We start from the raw sequence: 19546 nt of genomic DNA on the forward strand, positions 1-19546 counted from the left end.
GTCATTTGTAGAAAAACCAGTCCATGTTTGTATCATTTCTAAAGGGTATTATTTCCTATTGCTCGTGTGTGAGACACACAAGTTAAATCAGCTTCTGTGCGTCACTGTGCTTCATGGTGTAAGAGCCAATCTGCTTCTGGTCCTAAATGTGCTATGGAAAAGTGCACGCACCCTTAGACGTCATGGTGAGCATTTTAATTGGGAATGTCTTGGAGTGCTGTGTAAGTATAGACCAGAAAAATGTTTAGCAATAGATATTATCTGTGGAATAACTTCTACACTGAAGTCTGCTGTTGTTAAGGCCAGTGCACCTGGAGGGGAAAAAAAAACAATCAGAAGTAAAATTTTTATCTTGAAAAAGATAACTCAAACCTCAACAAATGAAAGCTATAGAGAATAAAACTATTTGACCCAAGGTAAGAACAATATTAAAATCTGTGGTATTGTCTCTGGCTTAAAACTTTTTCCCGTGGAAGAAAATAACAAGGTATTCAGCAAACGTATGTCCTAAAAGCAGACCACTAGATCAGTGATTTAAATGCTAATAGACCCAGTTTGTCCAGTCATGTTTGGGGACAGACGGCTGCCTCAAGAAATGATGATAATGCCCTTAAGTACTATTTTTGCTGCTAGGGTTATTCCTTTGCATTTCTGAATAGAGGATTTATTTTGCTCTTGGAGCAGCATGTAGAAGATACTTAAATCTGTGATACTAAAGCTTTCATGTTAGGCAAGCTGCTTAGCCTCTGCATCCGGGAAAAGCTCCTCCTGTGCTAGATGGCCTCTGCACTCCAAGAAGCCATCATGCTCTCCAAACTCCTTAACCTCCTGGTGTGTGTTACACAGTTGCTCTACGCCCTCTGCATCCATGTGCCTGGTGATCACGTGCATGGATAAATTCCTGCATGTGCAGGATTGCTTCTGAAGAGAAAGCGGCTGGGGTTGAGCTGTGGAACTAGGAAACTCTTGGAGGCTGCTTCTGAGGCAACCAAATATTGCCATGGTGGGTAGGATCAGTTGGAATAAAGCAAGGAGCAAAACCTTTCCGGTCCTGTAAAGTGTGCTGTATTGAAAATGCTATGCTCATCATTAAGTATAAGCAGTGAACAGTCCCCGAAAGCTCCTGAAGGCCGGTTAAATATTGTTTGGGATTTTTTCATTCCATGGTTTGTTACAAGAGCTGCTACCCCTATTTGCTGTTGTGCTGGATGATGAACAAGTCCTGAGGGAAGCAGGCAAGCAACATGTGGATAGAAGATTAGCAGCAATTGCAGGAACTGGGGATAGGGGAGATCCAAGCGATTTGGGGTCATGTGTTTGCAACAGGTGAATCACCAGCCCTCTCTTACATAGGCGTACATGGCTAGAGACGCACTTGGGAACCCTGTGTGCGTGTGGAAATGCTGGAGGTGCCTCGGCTTCATTGCTGTACGTGCGCTCGGGAAGTGCCTGCCGGCCCTGCTGAGACTGAGAGCGCATTGCACAAGCCGTCCTTTGCAGGTGCACTGGAAGAAGGGCGTGCCTTGGCAATTATAGGCAGTTTTACCTTTTTGTTTTTCCTTTGGTGCTCATTGCATTGGTTAAAATGATACCTTGGTTTACCTGCGTGGAGAGGGCACGAGGCGGGGGGGGGGGGGAACTGCTGCCGCTGCTTTGACCGAAGATTGCTGGCTTGAGGGATTGGCCAGGAGGAGACACCCAGTACCGCAGTGAAGGAACGTCCTGGGGCGTATGTCGGCAGGGTTGCATAATTGCACTGTGTACCTGCGGCAGGGTTTGGTAACCAGCAGTAGGCTGCACGTCAAGTGTTTTTGTTTTTTTCAGGATGCCTAGCAGCTGCTCGTGAAGTCATCGCAGCGCTAGTTTTGTGACCGGTCATAAATCTCGATCCGTGATAACGCGGGGGAGGAGTGCACTTTGTAGAGGCAGTAAGGAGCAGGTCTCGCACTGGCCACATCCAGCCCATGCGTGAAATGCACGGGAGGGCTGTGCAGCCGCAGCGGAGGTTAAACCGTGCTGCTTGAATCGCTTCTGGATGCAGAGCGCTGGCAGGTCTTAAGCAGAGTTTAATACCAGGCCTTCAGACACAGCTTATCTGTGCATTTTGCTGCCTTGCTTTGGAAATCTTGTTACTGGTGGCAAAAGCTTGCTTCCTCCCCCAGCATGCACCCAGAAGTCATTGAAGCGCTGGGCTTCCTGACTCTTTGGTAATTGGGCAAGATCTGCCTCCCAGTGTGATGTGCTAATCTGATTTTATCACATCTCTTGCTTTTCTGCTTGTAATGTGCTGCATTATTATGAGCTGTCTCTTTGAAGATATTATTGTTGCAGGCCTCCAGCTCTTTTGAGGAAAAGAGAGGCAGCTGAATGAAAATGGTCTTTCTGCTGTTTTTTTTTTTTTAAAAAAAAAAAAAAAAAAAGAAAAAGAAAAATGTTGAGCTGCACGAAAGCAAACCAGGCAGCCCGTTGAAAAGGTTGCAGGGTAAAAGGTACTCGACAGTTGCACGCTGTTAACTTTCAGCTGTCTGCCGTGGTGATGGAAACTGCTTGACCTGCTGCAGTGACAAAAGACTTGTAACAGTTCCCGCGGGTAAGTTTCGCTTTGGCAAAAGCGAGTCTATCAATAAATGAAGCAAAGTGCAAATGCAGAGCAATGCTCCGAGCTCTGCCGTTGTGTACCCGGTGATACTCGTGCAGCGAACAGCACTGCTACTTCTCCTGTGAAATGCCCGCTTACCCGGCAGACCGCTTTCCAAGCGCTCGCGAGGATGAGAGTTAAGCGTGTGCCAAGGCACTTCATAAACCTGCTGCACATGCCTTAGTGCAACCAGAAACACGCTGGGCGCCCTTGCGTACAGGATGGGCCTGGATACTTCATTCGAAGTGTTCTCGGTAACCTCTGAAAGTCACGAGAGCTCTCTGCCCTCCGCGCTGCAGCACGGTGCCTCGTTCCTTGGCGCCGGGGTCTCTCGGCTTTCGGGATTGCAGTGTGCCCCAGTGGTCACGAAAACCAGTGTGTGCATGGGGAGGAAGGACGGTGTGCAAGGCGTGTAATAATATGCGGAAGTGAGATGTTCCCATTCTGGGTTTTAATAAAATTAGCAGGATATTTTCCAGATGAAAGGGAAATGTGTGGTGTTTTCATAAGAAGAGCAGTGATGTTCTAGTCATTTTTAAGCACTTCTACGTAAGGTGGAGCATCTCTTCTTGAGACTTTTGCTTGAAAACTCACTTGCAACTATTGGTGAATACATTCCAGTTTGACACTGTGACACCTTCCTTGCCATTATAGTTTTGCTGCTGTTAGGTCTTTTGAGTCCTTCTGTATTGATTACCAAGATTGACCATGACACTTAACCGATTTTAAAAAGCGAATAATATCTTTCAGCCCTGATACTGGTGTAGCATTTTTCATCTGAGCACTTTACAAAAAGAAATTAAAATTATACTGTGAACTGCAATTTGATAGCTTGTTTATTGGCATAAAAGGTCAATACAGCATAAAAGAAAATTTCAAGTGAAATGTTTTCTCACATAGCATTTCATAGCATATCAATGCTGTGAAAAGAAGTCAATACTATCTGGCCTAGTATTTGAACCTAATGAGCGGGGGGAAAAAAAATCAGAAGTCCTGGGGTACAAGTATTCTCTTCCTTCCCCATAAACTATTTGTATTGCAAGTGCTTGTCAAATACAGTAATCTAGGTATTTGTTGGCATAGCTTATGGGCGATCTCTGTCTGTGTTGACCCTGTGCTGATAATACTTCTTTAAATGAGGTTGCAGCTGGGGGTTAAATCACATAACATGGTGCAAAAGTCATTGCGATCATACACTTAACAAGTTGCGCTGGAGTTGTGTCAGAAGCAATGTCTCTGCCTACGATGTGGTCTTCAGCTGAAAAAAAGGGACTGCTGTTTCTGTGAGGCAGAAGAGTGCTGCCAGGATAGACTCGAGGCTTATCTTCTCTGCTGCGTTTGAATGTGACCTCCGAGAGGTTTGGAGGAAGGGGATGGTTGCTTGCTTTGGAGCCTCTCTGCTGTGGATGGCACTGCTGCCAAACCAAGGAGCTCTTTGTGTTTACCCTTTAGCTTCTGATGCAACGAAAGGGGGGTGTTCTTGACTAGATCTCACATGTTTGGAGTCAGATGGTGGCTATGGGAAAACGTGATTTGTAATATGTAAGTCTTCAGTGAGCTGCCTAAATGCTTAATTGTTTGAAGTCTTGTGTAACCAGCCTGTAATCTGGGCATTTGGTTGCAGACTTTTGTTGCATCATTAGACCTTCTCATTCATTACTGATTTAGGAACATTATACAGATCTCCTAATTTATGTAGTTATGGTAAATGCTATGCAGCCCCAGTGACATGTTGTTTTGAGCAGTAAAACAACTTAATTCTAAGGTTGCCTGGTTGGTGCCTGGCAGATCTGGACTGCCTTGCGTCAGATCTAGAGCATATCCTCTGCGGGCACTAGGCTAAGGCAAATCTGCAGCTTGGTTTTGAAGGAAATCTGGATGTCGACTGTGTGGCTCTTGTGTGGCTCCTGCCTATGGTTGCATGCACTGAGTGCTGGGTGGAGAGGTCATAGCTATGGGATTACACTTTGTGCTCACCGTGATCTGTAAAACGTTGGGTGGGTCACTTCATTTTCTGTGCCTTTGTGTCCCCTCCCAGCATTTATCTGCTTAATCTGTATACATTGTGGCATGGCGAGTCTTGTGCACATCCACAGTGCTTGGCTCGAGAGGCCTTGGTTTAGGTTAGAACTGCAGGAGCTGTGATGGGAGACAGGAACATGTACATCTGCACTTTGTTTTATACTGACATAACTACTAATCTGCAGCACTGAGGAGAAAGTTCATAGCATCGTGTCAGCTGACTATTATATGCTGATATGTGAACATGTACATCTTCCTGTTCTCATGACAAAGTTTGAGTGCCTTGCAGCTGATAATGATTTTTGCTGTTGTTACTGTGGTGAAGAAGTGCTGCTTTTCCTAATTTTACAAGTAGGAATTGAGACAGAGAGTACAATTTACTATTGCAGCTTTGAACAATGAAAGTGGGGGATGATGCCATAACCTTGATGTCATGGCCTTGCTTTGAGCAGGGAGTTGGCCCTGCCAACATAAATTATTCTATGATTCTTGTTTCTAACCATTCTTCCTTTTCTCAGAGTTATGTTGAGTTCTGGAGCATGATACGTACTTGTTCATCAGTTGCAGGCCATCTTCCAAGGAAACCTTTAATCTAGTCTGTTCACTAGCTTCGCCTACTCTTTCCAAGTGTTTTGTCTGAATACCCCTGTAAGACGGGTTGTGCTTACTGAGGATATGAGTTGAGATGATGGTCTAGGTAGGTGGCAGTGTGATGGTCCGGTGAGAGCTTTGCCATACTGCAGTGCAGTGGCTCTGTTCAGGTGTGCTTCTCACCCTTGAAGAAGAACACGTTGCTAGAGAGGATTTGCAGCAGTGAGCCCCTATTGCCTAGGGACACCTGCAGAAAGGATTGAACCTATCCAAAGAATGTGATATGCTTGCTGCTTCCTTCGGGCTGTGAAGTTACGAAGCTTTGTGTGAAGAGCATACAGTATTTTAGCTAAGAAATGAGGCCCATTCCGTTAAGTGGGGCACAGTATTATTTTTGTGTGTTAGGAGGCAAGGTGCTGAGATGTTGCGTCGGTGGTTCTTCATGACAGTAATACTGATAACAGACCTTGGCTTTCCTGTTGTTTACGCTTCCTCTGCACTCCCTGATCTTCTGAAGGGGATTTATTTTGGGCTGCAGCCCATATTAGCAGAGGGCACAATTTGTTTAGATTGTAGCCTGGATGTCATCATACAGGAGACACAATTCTTGTACTAACAGAATAGCTGTGCTCTTTGGAAAGGAAGTGTAAACCAAAAAAAAAGAGAGAGAGAGAGAGAGAGAGAGAAAAGGAAGGTGAGAAGTAGAGGTTCCACAGCAGAATTGGAACAGTTTGCATTTTAGAAATGGCTGTGGACTTGGTCTGTTATTGCAGCTTGCTGCTGTTTGCTTTATTTTTTGGACACTTGCTCTAATATGTTTCTCCAGTAACAGGGGGTTGTTGGTCTTGCAGTGGTGATTCTGTGAAGTGTTAACATGTAGCACAGACTGCAGAGTTTAAAATCTGTAAGAGTTAAGTTAATGTCTTCCGCAGCTGTGATGGTGTTGTGGAAACTGTTTAAAGCCCTTTATCTCAGTCCTGATGTGGTTTTACAAGACTGTCTGGAAAGAAGTAGTTGCTGTGGCATACTTCAGCTTAAAGAAGATCAAATTTCTGCACCAAGTCCTGCTTTCATTATTAGAGTGTATTACCAAAAACACTGAATGGGCACATTTCCTTTCTTTTTCTTTTCTTTCTTCATATCTTTTTTTGTTTGTTTGTTTTCTTATAGTTTCAGCCTCCAAAATGTCAGCTGTATCCCTTTCAAAAGCACTTCTGCAGGGCAGTGCTCTTAAAGGTCAGGGGGGTTTAATTGCTTGCAGAGTCCCCGTGGCACCTCATCATCTCATCTGGAGAAGAAGGTTTTGGAGGATTATTGTGCAAGAGAAGTTTATGGCCTTCTGATAGCTGACAGGGGCAAGGCAGAGAGAGGTACCAAAGCTCTCCTGGTCCCTGTGCTTTGCTGCTCTTGAACTCTGCAGGCTGTTTTGCCATCGGTGGTGGAAGTAAAAAGCAAAAGAAAACCTCTACCTCTATATGCAGATCCTGAAGTTGTAGAGAGAAAATCTGAGATGGGAGCAAGGATGAAGGACCCTTGCCTGAGTGGCTTCCACGCTTCCCTTTCCCATGTCCGTGGGAATATTTCTTGCTATGAGTTCAAGGGAGGCTGTGGAGGTGCTTTTGGAAGGGCTGAAGCCTGACATTAACTCAATGCATATGACAGTAGTTTTGTCTCTTGGTAATCAGGATTAAGGGAACCCCGGTTAACATCTGAATGTTACTGCTTGCTCTGTGAACTGTGGTGTTACTTGAAAATTCTTAGCTTATTCTGCTGCCTGCTATGCTGGCAAAAATTGAGAATGGGGCTGTGGTGAATGGATTTACACCTGTCCGAAGTGCTGCAGATTTTAGGCAGAGGAGTTTCTACATTCATAACAGGTTAACCTGTACTACTGAGTTCTGCAATAGCCCAGGTGTCTACTTAATTTTGGGTGACACTTGGATGCTGCTGCTGTTCCCCAGCCTTGGTGTGGATCCACTTGACTTTCCCTTGTGGTCAGCAGACGCTGCCACAGCGAAGCTTTCTCACGTGTGGTTGTGGGAAAGGCACTGTCTGAGCAGAGGACGTCCAGCCTTCCTTGAGGAGTCAGGACGCGCGGCTCGGGCCATGGGACAAATTTCCGAAATGGTCTGGCGAGCCAGCTTCTCTTGGGGGGCCCAAGAGAAGCAGGAAAAGGACGTCCGGTAGTGAGAATATTGTGATATGTAAGTATAGGCTGTGTATTAAAAGAAATGAGATAACAACAGCGTGCAGACATACATCCAGCAATTCAGGAGATAATGAGGAGAAGCAGCGCTTTCCCTGACATCATTCATTACGAAGTTGAGAGGAGGATTTGTAGTGTAAAACAGCCAAAACTCGGAAATACTCCAGAGGTTTGTTTGGGTGTCTTACTTGAGGGCTTGGCTATGTTTGGGCGTCTTGGCTATCAAAAGGTTCCAGCTGTATCAAATAATCCAAAATAATCAGCAGTTCATCTCCTAGGCCATTAGTGCCCTGTTCTTGGTGCTGTTTTTTGAATTTGTTGAAAGCTTAATTATTGCAATTACAAACAGATGGTGAGATAACTCATTCTACATGTCAAAACCATCAGTTTGCAAAACAAAAAAAACATGTAAGGCTTCTTGGAAAAAGAAAATGGCTTTGCGTGAAGGGAAAAAAGATCAAGCCTGAAAAGCAGTTTCCTATCTGCTGTGTTTCAGAAGGACAAGGCATCTCCGCTCTACTTACTTGAACCTTCAGAGGAAACAGCAGAGTAACTGGAAACCTTGAGATCTGAGCGCTTCACTTCATCTTGAGCGCACGTGTTTTGGAGAGCTTTGCTTGCTCCTGCTGCCCACCTCTGGGCTCTCCTTTCTGCCCCTTCTCTCCCTTCAGTGCGCCCATCTGCTCCAAAATGGCATGTAAATGCAGAGTAACTCCCATCTTTCAGTGTGTTCACAGTCATTGTCACTCCTTTCAGGTAGAAATGTGCAGAAGGAGCTTTCTGATGCTTGACTCTTCCTCCTGTGGAGGAAACATCAGGTGCAGGTCATATCTAAGCCACCAGGCTCTCTCTCTCTGTCTCTCTCTCTTTTTTTTTTTTTTTTTTCCTTTTTTTTTTTTTTTTTTTTTGATATAAGAGCTTCTGTATTAAAGGAATTACTTACGTAAGTGCTCTTCTCCACAGGGCAAGTCACCTTCTCTTCAAAAGAGTGTAAATAGGTACAGTATCTCTAAAACTTTCTTTCTGCTTTAACTGTCTCAGTGTGAAGGGAGCAAGATCATTGGCATTCTGCCATTAAATAGCTGTGCTTTGGCAAACAAGGCACTTTTTTTCTCAGTTCAAGAGGAATAGGTTGTGTTCAGTTAGGTATCAAAGGCACTTGTCTTTAAATTCTCATTTAATTCATTACTGTTAGTGAGTAACATGAGATTGTGTTCTGCTTGAGCCCTTTTGGATAGAAATTACCCAAACAGGGTTGCAGGTCAGAATGCAGGAATAATGGCAGAGCCATATAGGAACCTGATCACTTTTTAAAGTTTTCCTTATAAAGATGCTGTTTGCAAGTAAACATGAAAAGAAGCAGGTACTCATTAGTTTACTAGTAAAATTTTCAAAAATGAGTATCTCCAGTTATTTTCCTTACAGAAAATGCTTTTTTTTTTTTTTTTCTTAAGCTGGCTACATTTACAGTTGTTTTCTTAGCCCAGTGAATATGATGTGGAAAGAGATTCAGCTGATCTGGAATCTGTTCTCTGCTCAGTCATTACCTGGCAGAGTGAACACGGTCAAATCCTTTTGCTATCTGTATATCATCATCTTCCTCTGATAATAAGGAATAATTGTGAACTCATTCATGAAAAGGAGTTTGATCACCCATATGAAGAGCATCATGACTGTCTTTTTCTTTGCTCATAGTTGTCACAAAGTTTTTCTTCAGCTTTTTTTCTCCCTCATTTTTCTTGTGTCAGGATCCTGCATGGTGGCTGAATTTTGCCCAGCAGTCTCTTCTTTGGGTTAGCACCTTTCATCGAGTGTCTACATATTTTGATTTCTCCATAAGCAGCTTCTTCTGTCACTTTAAGTATGATAGCTTGGAAGTCTGATGCATTTCAAAATCCTGCTTTGCTATTGAAGGCTGGCCCATACTTACAGGTTCTTGATAGAACCAGCTGCAGAGGCCTCTCCTGATTTTATACATGTCTTTAGCAAGTAGAGAAATGGGATGTTTGAAGAATTTGGCTGGCTGCTAAGGGAGGCTGATGGTTGAAAAGCTCCAGAATAATTGCTTCTAAAAGGTAAAACATAGAGGATTTGGGGACATGCTTTATAAAAACATCATCTTAAGATGCAGAAAAGAGAAGCTATGTCAGGGTTCATCTGCACTTGGAAATTTTTTCAGAATAAGGGAGAGGGAGAATTCTGGGAGAAATCCACATGAGGAAAGCCGCCTTCTGAAAATAGGTGCACCTCCTGCACATGCAGGAGTTATTCCGTAGTAGCTGCGTGGGAAGGAAACCTTTGGGGAGTTTTTTTTTTTTTTTTTTGATTTGGACAACTCTACTGATTGTTCAGGCTTCTCACATGCAAAACTAAAAATACATACACGCAAGACTGGTTTCTATGTTCTTTCCTTCCTTTTGTAACAGTCTAAAAATTCCTTCAGAATAAAAACAAAACCAAAAAGAATAAATACCCAGAGGAAGAATTTTATGGTCTCGATTGCTACTTTTTATTGCTAAGCCAGTTGATTTTCTCCACTTGCTAATACTTTTCGAGTCATGAACGTCCAAGTCGGTTTTGCATATGCGTCTCCATGTACACACCCTTCGTTCTTTAGTGGATATGATGACAAACCTTCAGTGATTCAGAGCATACTCACTGGGTAGTTTACCAATGTGAGCCATACTGGTATTGCTTGTCAGTTTGAAGGAACAGCAGTAAACCCTGTTTTCTGTGCTGAAGTGTTAGAGTATGCTATTAAAATCCAAGTTATCAGTCTCTCGAACGAATGCGGTATGCGCCTTGGAGAGAGCGGTTGCTCTCATCAGACTTTGAGATCAATGCAGCATCGCTAGAATGTGTCTTGGGTTAACGTTGCTCATTTAATATAGTTAATTATTGCTTTATCAAACAGTGACTACCTATTAAAATGTGGTCCTGAAAGTAATGCTCTAGGAATGCTAGAGGGAAATTCCAGTCCAGTTTTTTTGTGACTGCTGGGGTGGCTCTAACTGGTTAATGAGTGCAAAGATGGTTTGCTTGCTGCACCTGGGAGTTAAGAGTTTAGGTAATTCCTCTTTCAGCTCCAATAATTTGGCATGAGAAGATAATTCAGAAATATGTGAATGAAAAAATTCCTGCACTGTTCTAGGCTCCTTTTCTCTTTATTTTCCTGCTATTTTAGCAGGAAGAAGTGTGTGCAACTCCCTCTCCCCCAATTTGAAGTGATTGTGTGTAGGTATATATTTGTGATAAGTATACATTTATAGTCCAGGCACACGTTTGTGGTTAACGATGCTATTCAGCATCCTGTAGTGCCTCACGAAGCTTTCTCTCCATTTTTCAGCTGGCACCCACCAGCAGAATGGGCAAAAGGGCGTTTTAATAACAAACCTTACGAAAACGCAGTGTAAAACTGACGCCAAAGTATTTCAGTTATGCTGTCCTTGTAGGGATGAATGAATGAGGTTTGTTTTGCAATGCGTTACCGTCTCGCGTTGTACGTTCCCTCGCTAATTCGCACAGTACAATTAATTTCCTAGCCAGTAACTGGTTTTGCCATTGTTGCTTATGTGTTTGTAATTGCGCTTTGAATTTGGCATGTTAGATCAGCCTGTTAGTCTCTGATTATAAACGCCTTCCCGACTGGGAGAGCACAGGGGCAGTCTCCTCTGTCTGGTAAAACAGGAGCAGGCAGTATGTTGCGCTTGCGTTCAGGTGATGCGTGCGCAACCGCAGCCTTCCCTGAGCTGCCCTGATGACTTTGATGACTTTGATTTAGCTAATAAAATCTCCCAGGCAGCATTTAAATCCTAAATTGCTACCTGTATGTGTGTGTGTGTTTGTTTTCTTTTTCCATTTACTCCACTTTAACTGTTTAACTCCTCTTTTCGAGTGAATTTGGTAGGCCAGGTTCATCCATGTGGAGGGAACGAGGTGGGGGATTTGGTTCCAGAACAGAAAAACTGCACATGGAAAAGTGCAGACAGGCTGCAAGGGTTTTTATCAGAAACTAACTGATAGATTTGGGCTTCTTCTGCCAGCCTAAACATGGCCATCATTTACTTTTGGCACTCTGGTGTCTTTTAAATATCTTACCGTAGTTATCTTAAGGCAGTTTACAGATAGTTTGAGAGAGTCTGTCCTGGAGTGGTTTCGTTTAGATAGGACATGTTTCCTGTATAGCTACTAAGGTAAAAAAAGGAGAATTGTTTCCATCCAGGTGCTCTTGAAGGTGTTACTGGTGCTGGGGTGGGCATTCGAAATGGGATGCTCCAGCTGGCTGGTCCTGTACCGAGCTTGGAGCCAGCTGCTGGCAGCCCCTGGTGACTCCCTCTTCCCTCCCTCTCTTGCAGGAGCTGAGCGCCGCTTCCCGCCCTGCTCCTCGCCGCGTGCCTCGGAAAGCCCCGAAGAACCTCTTGGAGCGCCTGCACTGCTTCATGCAGTTAAAGTAAGCTTAAGCATCTTTGGAGCTTTCTTAGGTATACAGGTGACGGTTGAGGTGAGGGGCCTCAGGGGATCGGTTTCCCAAGCTGGCCTGCTGAGGATGGGAGGGGATGCTGGTATCAAAGTACACATTAAAATCAAGTTTGGCGGCAAGTTATTTTGCCACAAGGTGTAATTTCTTTGCAGAGAAAGAAAGAATGAAAAGAGGTAGTCCTACTGAGGAACACCACCCCTGCAGTACCCCCCTGAACTACCAGCTTTGCTCACGCAGCATCTTGTGTGTCTCAGTTGCTCTTACCCCCTGAATCAGGTGTTCAAGATGGTGTAAAATAACACTTCTGGCTTCAGCTGTTCTTCCCTGTTGTTTTCAGATCCTATTTTCACATCCCCAGGTTAGGCAGACAGACAGCCCATTCAGAGACTGGCCGAGGGTTTCTTTGGGAGCCGGTGCTCTTACACCTGTAGACCTCGACGTGTGTTTGCCCGTGGATAACTGCTCTGGACCGGAGGCATCTCGGGCGTGCTGGCGCCCGACGTCCCTCTGGGCAGCGCAGCTAAGGCATCCGTACGGAGCCATCGAGGCGCTGAGTCTCCTCTGGCTAATTTTTCTCTTGCAGTGGCTTGTCAGACTGCAGTGAACCCGATCGGGGAATGGATCTGACCTAAAAATAGCGTTCATCTGCTTAATCAGGCAGGTCGCAAACGCAAAACGGAGCCGCTGGCGAGGGGCTGAGAACTGTTAAGCTGGCATTGTCACGGGGAGAGATGTCCATGGACCCGTGGGCCCCATCATTAATATCTTCTGTAGTTAATGCGGTGCTGTTGGTAGTCGTCCTAGCTGTTCTGACTCATGGAGTTACACCCATTCTCTGCAAAAGGACTCAAATCTGCAAAAACTGTTAGCCTTAAGCAAACTCTGAGAGTCTTGCTTGGAAACGGGCACTTGCTGTATTTGAGCTCAGTCAAAAGAGGAAGGAAAACCACCTCCAACTGACTGTTTTCTCCTCCCACTGTGTCTAACCTGTTTACCTTCCGCCGCGTCTCACATTTTCCGTGGTCCTGCCTAAGATGACTGGCGCTTTGAAAGCAGCATGTTTAGCAATATCGGGTCCAAATCATTTGGCATTACAGAGCTGTAGCAGCAGCTGGGTGGATTAATCATAAACTGCTGCTACTCTAGAGACAAGTATTTATTGTAATCATTTTGATTCCCTTTTGTTTTAGGGAGGTGGCAGAGGAATTATACCTATTTTCAAATTCTAACACCTCCCCGACAAGGAAATTAAGTCTCTGTTTGGTAGAACTATGAATGAAAGCTACTTTGTAGGGAAGGAATTCCTTTGGGGATGTGGCTGGCTGCGAGTTGGTTTCTGAGTTCATCCTGAAACTTAGACGCCCGTTAGCTGAATGTTCTCGGGCATGTTTAAAGGAGGAATGCTCCACCAGTTGTCACGTACAAGAAACAGTTTGGGAAAGCAGCGTGGATCAGCTCTGAGCTGGTCTGACTGCGGATTTATGAGGGAAAAAAAAGATCTTTGCATCTAAAATGGATTTGATCCTGTCAATTTGCAGCTCAATTTGGTGTTAGTTTCTTAATTTGCTGTTGATTTCTGGAGTGCAGTGAGCCTGGAGTGAGCAGCACTCAGGAAGGTGCCAGGGCTTCCTGCCACGGAGTAACTGCTTCGTGCACGGCAGCAACAGAGAAATCTCCAGAGCCCTGCTGAAGGCAAGGAGATGGTCTCACCAGACCTCCCGCCTGGGAAACGGCACCTCTGTCGCGCCTGATGGCTGGATGTGCCTCCACCTAAGAAGCTGCAGAAATACACTTGACTCTGAGTGGCATTTTTCATACCCTTTCCTCTTGCCTGCTGGTCTGGTATTTCCATAATTGTGCTTATAATAATAATCTTTTCCTTTCATTCATGCAGTGGTAACCGCTTAATGAAGTTTGAGTTAATGAACTCTGTAACATTTAAAATAGCTGTATAACTTGAAAAAACAAATCAGTAATAAAGGGATGTATTTCCACTGCCCAAATTTAATCCTGGTTATAACCTAATTGCACATAGTTGTCTGGTTTACGAACAGCTGCACAGCGTGGCCTCTCAGCTCTGCATAGCTGCTTGTCCGTGATCTTGGGTAATAAATGATTTACTGGGGACGCAGGAACCTGTGGGCACTTAACCCATTAATTCCTGAGGGATCGGTCTGAAAGACCATTTTGTAAAGGCAGTTGAGAGAAATGATTTCAGGTGTTAGGTAGGATGTCTGTTTGCAAAGCTTGCTTTGTTGGCTGTGGGCTACTTACAGAAAAGCTCCAACCCAGAAATGGAGGTGGTGGAACTGGGTAGAACCTGTGCTTGTTTGGATTTTAATATCTAATTTGATGCATTATTAGGAAAAATTTTGAACTTTCTTTCAGATTGCTGTCTATTGTGTATTTTATTTGGAGATGTGATTCTCTGTTGCTTGTGGTTTTACTTGGTGTCGTGCATTCCCTGGATGTGGAGTATAGTACTGCATCCTACGAACGGAGCTGGAGTTCCACATTTTTCTCACTGGTGACCCAGTGCCAAATGACTCTGTTAGTGCAGCATTTTGGGGGAGTAGGGGAATAACAGCATTTTTGAGTCTGTTATGCCTCAGAAGGGGTGCTCCATGAACATGAGCATATATTGTGACTACCTAAAAGAGGTATGTTTTGGAGTATCTTTTTCTATAGCTGTCCTGTGAAGTGAAAGGAAAGGTATACCGAACAAGAAACAACTCTTAATTTTGCAGTGACAGATGCCTTCGTGCTGTATAATAGGGAGCGGAGTTAACATGGGTTCTCAAAAGCAAAAATTTCTGCTTAAGGCTTCCTCTTCTGACAGAAGGTCCCAACCATACTTTACCTGATTATGTCCTCAGTATTTCAATCACCTGTGGAGCTAGAGAGTGGGATCATTTGCAAAAGGGAACCTAAAGGGAAAACTGAGTTTATGTATTCTTTGGAGAGGAAAAGTGCATAAAAATAACGGGCAGTGAAATTCTTTTGTGACCAAAATGAGAGTGAAGACAGCTTTTGGATCTTGGTTTTGATGCTAGTTTTTCCAATTCTGCTTGTGGCTTTAGCAGTTAAGATTCGTGCGCATGCTCATTAAAATAGGTATTGGATAATTACCTGCTTTGCATGTACTGGGAAATATTTGGTAGTATTTGTCAACATAAATGTGTGCATGATGCTTTGGACTTCATAAATTGCTCTCTTGCAGGCCTGCATTTTGGTGAATGCAGTACAGTGGCTGTTCTCTGGTGGAGCACAGAGCAAAAGGATTTGTTTGTTTTGTTTTTTCTTAATAGCTCAACTTTATAGCTTTGGGTTTTTTTTCTCTCATTTGCTGTGAACCATACAGAGTAGTAGTAAAACCATCTTTGCTGAATGCACTTTGAAACAGCATACAACTGCAAATTGGGAGAGGAGAACGTGTTGAAATTAAGCCGAGTATTACAGTCCAAGTTGTTGGAATCAGTACCTAAAAGAACATTTGCGCTCTCACTGCAGTGTAAGAGTGTGCAGGCACCTCAGTGTCGGTGACAGCTATCCATGATGTTAGTTCTTTTATATACTTGGGACAAAATGCTCTTCAAGTCCTCTCCCCTTCCTGCCATTTGCCTCTGAATCTGTGCGTTCAGAGCTTATATATGCATGCATATATAACGCATCTCTGTTTTCAAAAGCACCTAGCAACTTTCTTGAGGGTTCTGTTTCCGACTCTCTGCGCTTCGGGATGAATCTTATTTCTGCAGAAATGTTTTGTTTAGCTTATCTTTTGAAAACTGGGGCTTTTCAAGAAGTTTCTCATTAAGCACCCAAAGCTGATGATCGCTCTTACAAATTTAAGGTGAATATCTTTTGAGAATTGCCCCAGAATCTGCTGCCAGAACCCATATTCAAACTGTGAAGCGTATTGAACCATATAAACTGTATTTTACTTGTTTGAAGAGGCATCTTGAATGTCTGCTGAGGCTTTCTGGAAGTTAATATTTGAGCCTGAGATTAGTATCTTGTGCATACGTGAAACAGCTGCCCCAGAACCTGTTGGAAGACTTAATTTGAGTATAAACATATGTGTGCTTTTGCGTACATCCTGCACTTAAAGTCAACTGTTAGTTCTTAACTTTATTAGGATGTAGCTACTTGAACTGAAGATGTGGCCTGCAATTTTTATTTCATTAAAAAAGCGCGATAGCTGCTTTTGAAATGTTTGGCTTTTACAAACTGGCATCTTAAATGCTATTTGCTGTTAGTAATACTTCAAAGCGAAAATTGGCAAATGAGGACAGGGTCATATCTTATTGCAAGGGAATTGGTTGATACTTCTGTCGAGTTTTAAAATGTAAAATTGATCCTACTGCGCTGGTGACCCTTGCACATTTACTAAAGGCTGGTCTTTAGGCTGTGCAAATAGATTCCGGACACAGGAAAGAGGCTTACGGCAAGAGGATGAGATCAGTCTGTATAATTAGAGCTGGCTAATAATCCTTTTACTCTCTTTTGGCTTCAATTTTTACAGTATCTTTTTTTGAAATTGGGCGTGTGGACTGCAGAGTGACAACCGCTATGATTTGAGGTTTTTCAAAAAAATTTATATAAAAGGTGATCTATTTCTAAGATTTGAGTAGGAATTAATCCATTAAATGATTTTTGACAATTTTGAGATTGGAATGTTACAAAAGAAGAAATTCAGTCATGAGACTGGGGATGTTTGGCTAGATGGTCACCCTTTGAACAAGAAAGGGGTGATGGAGCTAGGTGAGGGATTTTGTATAGCATTGAAGAGGTTTAAGGTACAAGCTTTTTGAATATGTGTATATGCATATATATGTGTGTATGCATATATATGTGTATATACACACACACACACACACACCCCCACACATGTATATATGTATGTATATATACACATCTATATATGTATGTGTATATTTATATACATGTGTATATATATATGCACACATTTATATATTTATAAATCTGAAATTTGTGTTCAGCTCCATCGCTTTGAGGAGTATAGCTGGAAAAATTCAGAAACGGAAGTCAAATCACTTGGAAGTTGGTTGAAGCATGGGTAACCCCGAAACAGCTGGTTCCCAGCAGTCCCGCCGCGACAGGGGCATGTGTGAGCTAGACCGAGTTTCAGTCCATTAACAAAGCTCTTTCCGTTCCTGCTACCAGGAAGCTGAACTGCATTAAGCGAAGCAAGTTAATGTGTATCCAGAGCATTTTATTAAATCATCAGTCAATCAATGACGCTCTGTTAGCTTCGATTCCGGATAGGCTCCCTGCCCGGCTTGTGTGGTATAACAAGCCAGTTAGCAGGCTGTTGCTGTAGCAACTCCTCGACTTTTGCTTGTTGGGCTGTCCTATGTGGAGGACACAGTACTGAGGTTTCCAACAATGTTCAAAAAAGAAAGGATTTTAGGTTGATTTTGAAGTTAACTTTTTTTTTTCCCCCCCTCCAGTTTTTTGCCTAGCGAGGAGATTGCTTTAATAGTAAGAAAAAGTGAATTTTGACAATGTGCGTGTGTCTGGTTTTCGGAAGGGTAGCTTGCTGGGTTACCCCGGCTCTTCGGAGGCATGTGCTGATAGAGCTAGGCTGCTGCAGAACACATCGCAACCTCCTTTCCATCAGCTGCAGCCAAGAGAAACGCTGGTGCTTGTAACTGAATGGCAGTACATGGTTTGTTTGCATGCAGGATGCAGCTGGGAAGCAAGTATTTTCTTATCTTTTTCTTTTTTTTATTAGAAATCGGTTTAGTGACAAAACATAAACTTCAGCAGATCAGCTGAATTCAGATGATGGTGCACAAATACCTAGGAGTTCTTGACTTTTAAGCTCAGCTGTGGTAGTATGCACAGTGCTACAATCTGCAGATACCTTGTTTGCTGCCACACTTCTGCAGTGTTTCTCATTTCCTCACCTCCCTCTCCTCTCCGTGATCGATGGCTTTTGCTAGTGGTGTCACTTTCCTATCTGTTTGCAAAATAAACTTTGGATGGGTTGCTCTTCCAAATTCCTCCATTCTCCCAATTTTTGACCAGGTATGTAAAATTATTCATTAGTATAGCTATGGGGAAAGTCCTATGCAGTTAGTTGTATGATGTCTGGAAGCATATATGTTGATCTTCTGTCTTTAAAATTTATTACGGTTACTGTAACTGCAGCTATTCTCCATGCATATAGTTGAAGAAATGGATTATTGGTTTATTTCTTCTGCCTAAATTGAATGGATGTAGGTTTTGTTCTGATTTTTTTTCTTCTGTTTTGAATCTCCTTTCACGTGGATTTCAAGGAAAGGGCATTAATACATAGAATAGAAAGGTTGTTCATAATGTGAAAGATGATTTCTGGTATTCATTCAGTAGGAATGAAACCTTCAAAAATAAGTGTTTGAACAAAACTGTGTGCTGTCTTGATCCTTCACCCAACACTGCAGAGCAGCAGTAAATTATTGCCACTCCGAACTCTGTAAAAAGATAATGAGGAATAAAAACAAACAAATTCCATTTCTCGATTTTTTTTTTTTCCATTTTCAAACTTCTTGCTACAGGTAACAAACAAACAAAAAAAAAAATCAAAACCTCAAACCAGAACAAGAAAGGCCTTATTTCAAATAGCGTTTGGATTACAACAAAAAACCCCAGGAGGCTAGTGATGAAGAATACAACCCAGTAATGTCATATATCGCTCACAGAAAAGGGGAGTTTGCCAGGTTAGTAATTCCATGGACACTATTTGGGAAAACAATAAATTTATAAAAAGTTGCTATTTTAGCTCTTGCATGAAATTCAAGGTTCCAGAAGGAATTAATCTACATATTGCCAGGTTGTCTTTTCTTTGGTACCTACGCTCATATTGTTTTCTCCTGTCATTATTTATCTTGTGTAGTTTAGAGCGTGAACAGGGCCTGAAACAAATCCTCCCGATATTTCTAAAGCACTTCAAAAATTAACCGTTTATGAAAACATAGTGGCCTTTCAGGACACTGCTTTGCTGAATGAGAAATTATGTTGTGGGAAGCATGACTTTTGTTTTTGTAATTTGGCAATGTAAAAAGGAAATCATGCAATTTGATTAAACTGAGCGGGAGCGTGCTCCTGCTTGATACATTTCTGAACACATCTAAGGATACAGGCAGCGATCCAGTGCCTATTTATTTCGATGAAAGGACTGCCAGTGAAGTGAGCAAATAGTGATTGGATCCAAATGGGTTCAGATATATGTTCAATTTAATCCCCGGATTTGTTTAAACTCTTTTAAGGCTTATGGGTTGTTTGTTTAAAGAATGAGGATTTGAGGACTTGTTATAAGGCATGTTAAAGAAGGTTACCCTACCAGGTGTATGTCGACGGGTACTGTTAGGAAGTCAGAGAAGGTCTGGTAGCCCGTAGAGATAGGGCTTCTCTCGTTCCTCTGGGATAGAAGTGGTTTCTACTGCCTGGCAGGGTGTTACTCTAGTCTTGCAATTGCAAAGTTTAGTCCCTCTAAGGCTGATCCAGCTCCCTCACACCAGCGCTGTTACAGACTGCTTTGTGTGCAGTCAATTCTGTTACAGTTTGAAAAAAAAAAATAATCCCTTGACTTTCAGCTTTGTCATGT

At 42.9% G+C, this 19546-nt stretch overlaps 1 protein-coding gene across 1 annotated transcript in view; it reads left to right on the plus strand.

Moving 5' to 3' along the window:
• LOC134144928 (A-kinase anchor protein 13-like) overlaps positions 1–19546 on the plus strand; it is a 109682-nt gene that overhangs the window by 39503 nt on the left and 50633 nt on the right. Inside the window, exon 3 of the mRNA XM_062584253.1 lies at positions 11813–11907. The gene's annotated coding sequence lies outside the window, so the exon portion shown is untranslated. The remainder of the gene's footprint in view (positions 1–11812; positions 11908–19546) is intronic.

The sequence above is a fragment of the Rhea pennata genome, chromosome 10, assembly GCF_028389875.1.
Source record: "Rhea pennata isolate bPtePen1 chromosome 10, bPtePen1.pri, whole genome shotgun sequence".
Taxonomy (NCBI): Eukaryota; Metazoa; Chordata; class Aves; order Rheiformes; family Rheidae; genus Rhea; species Rhea pennata.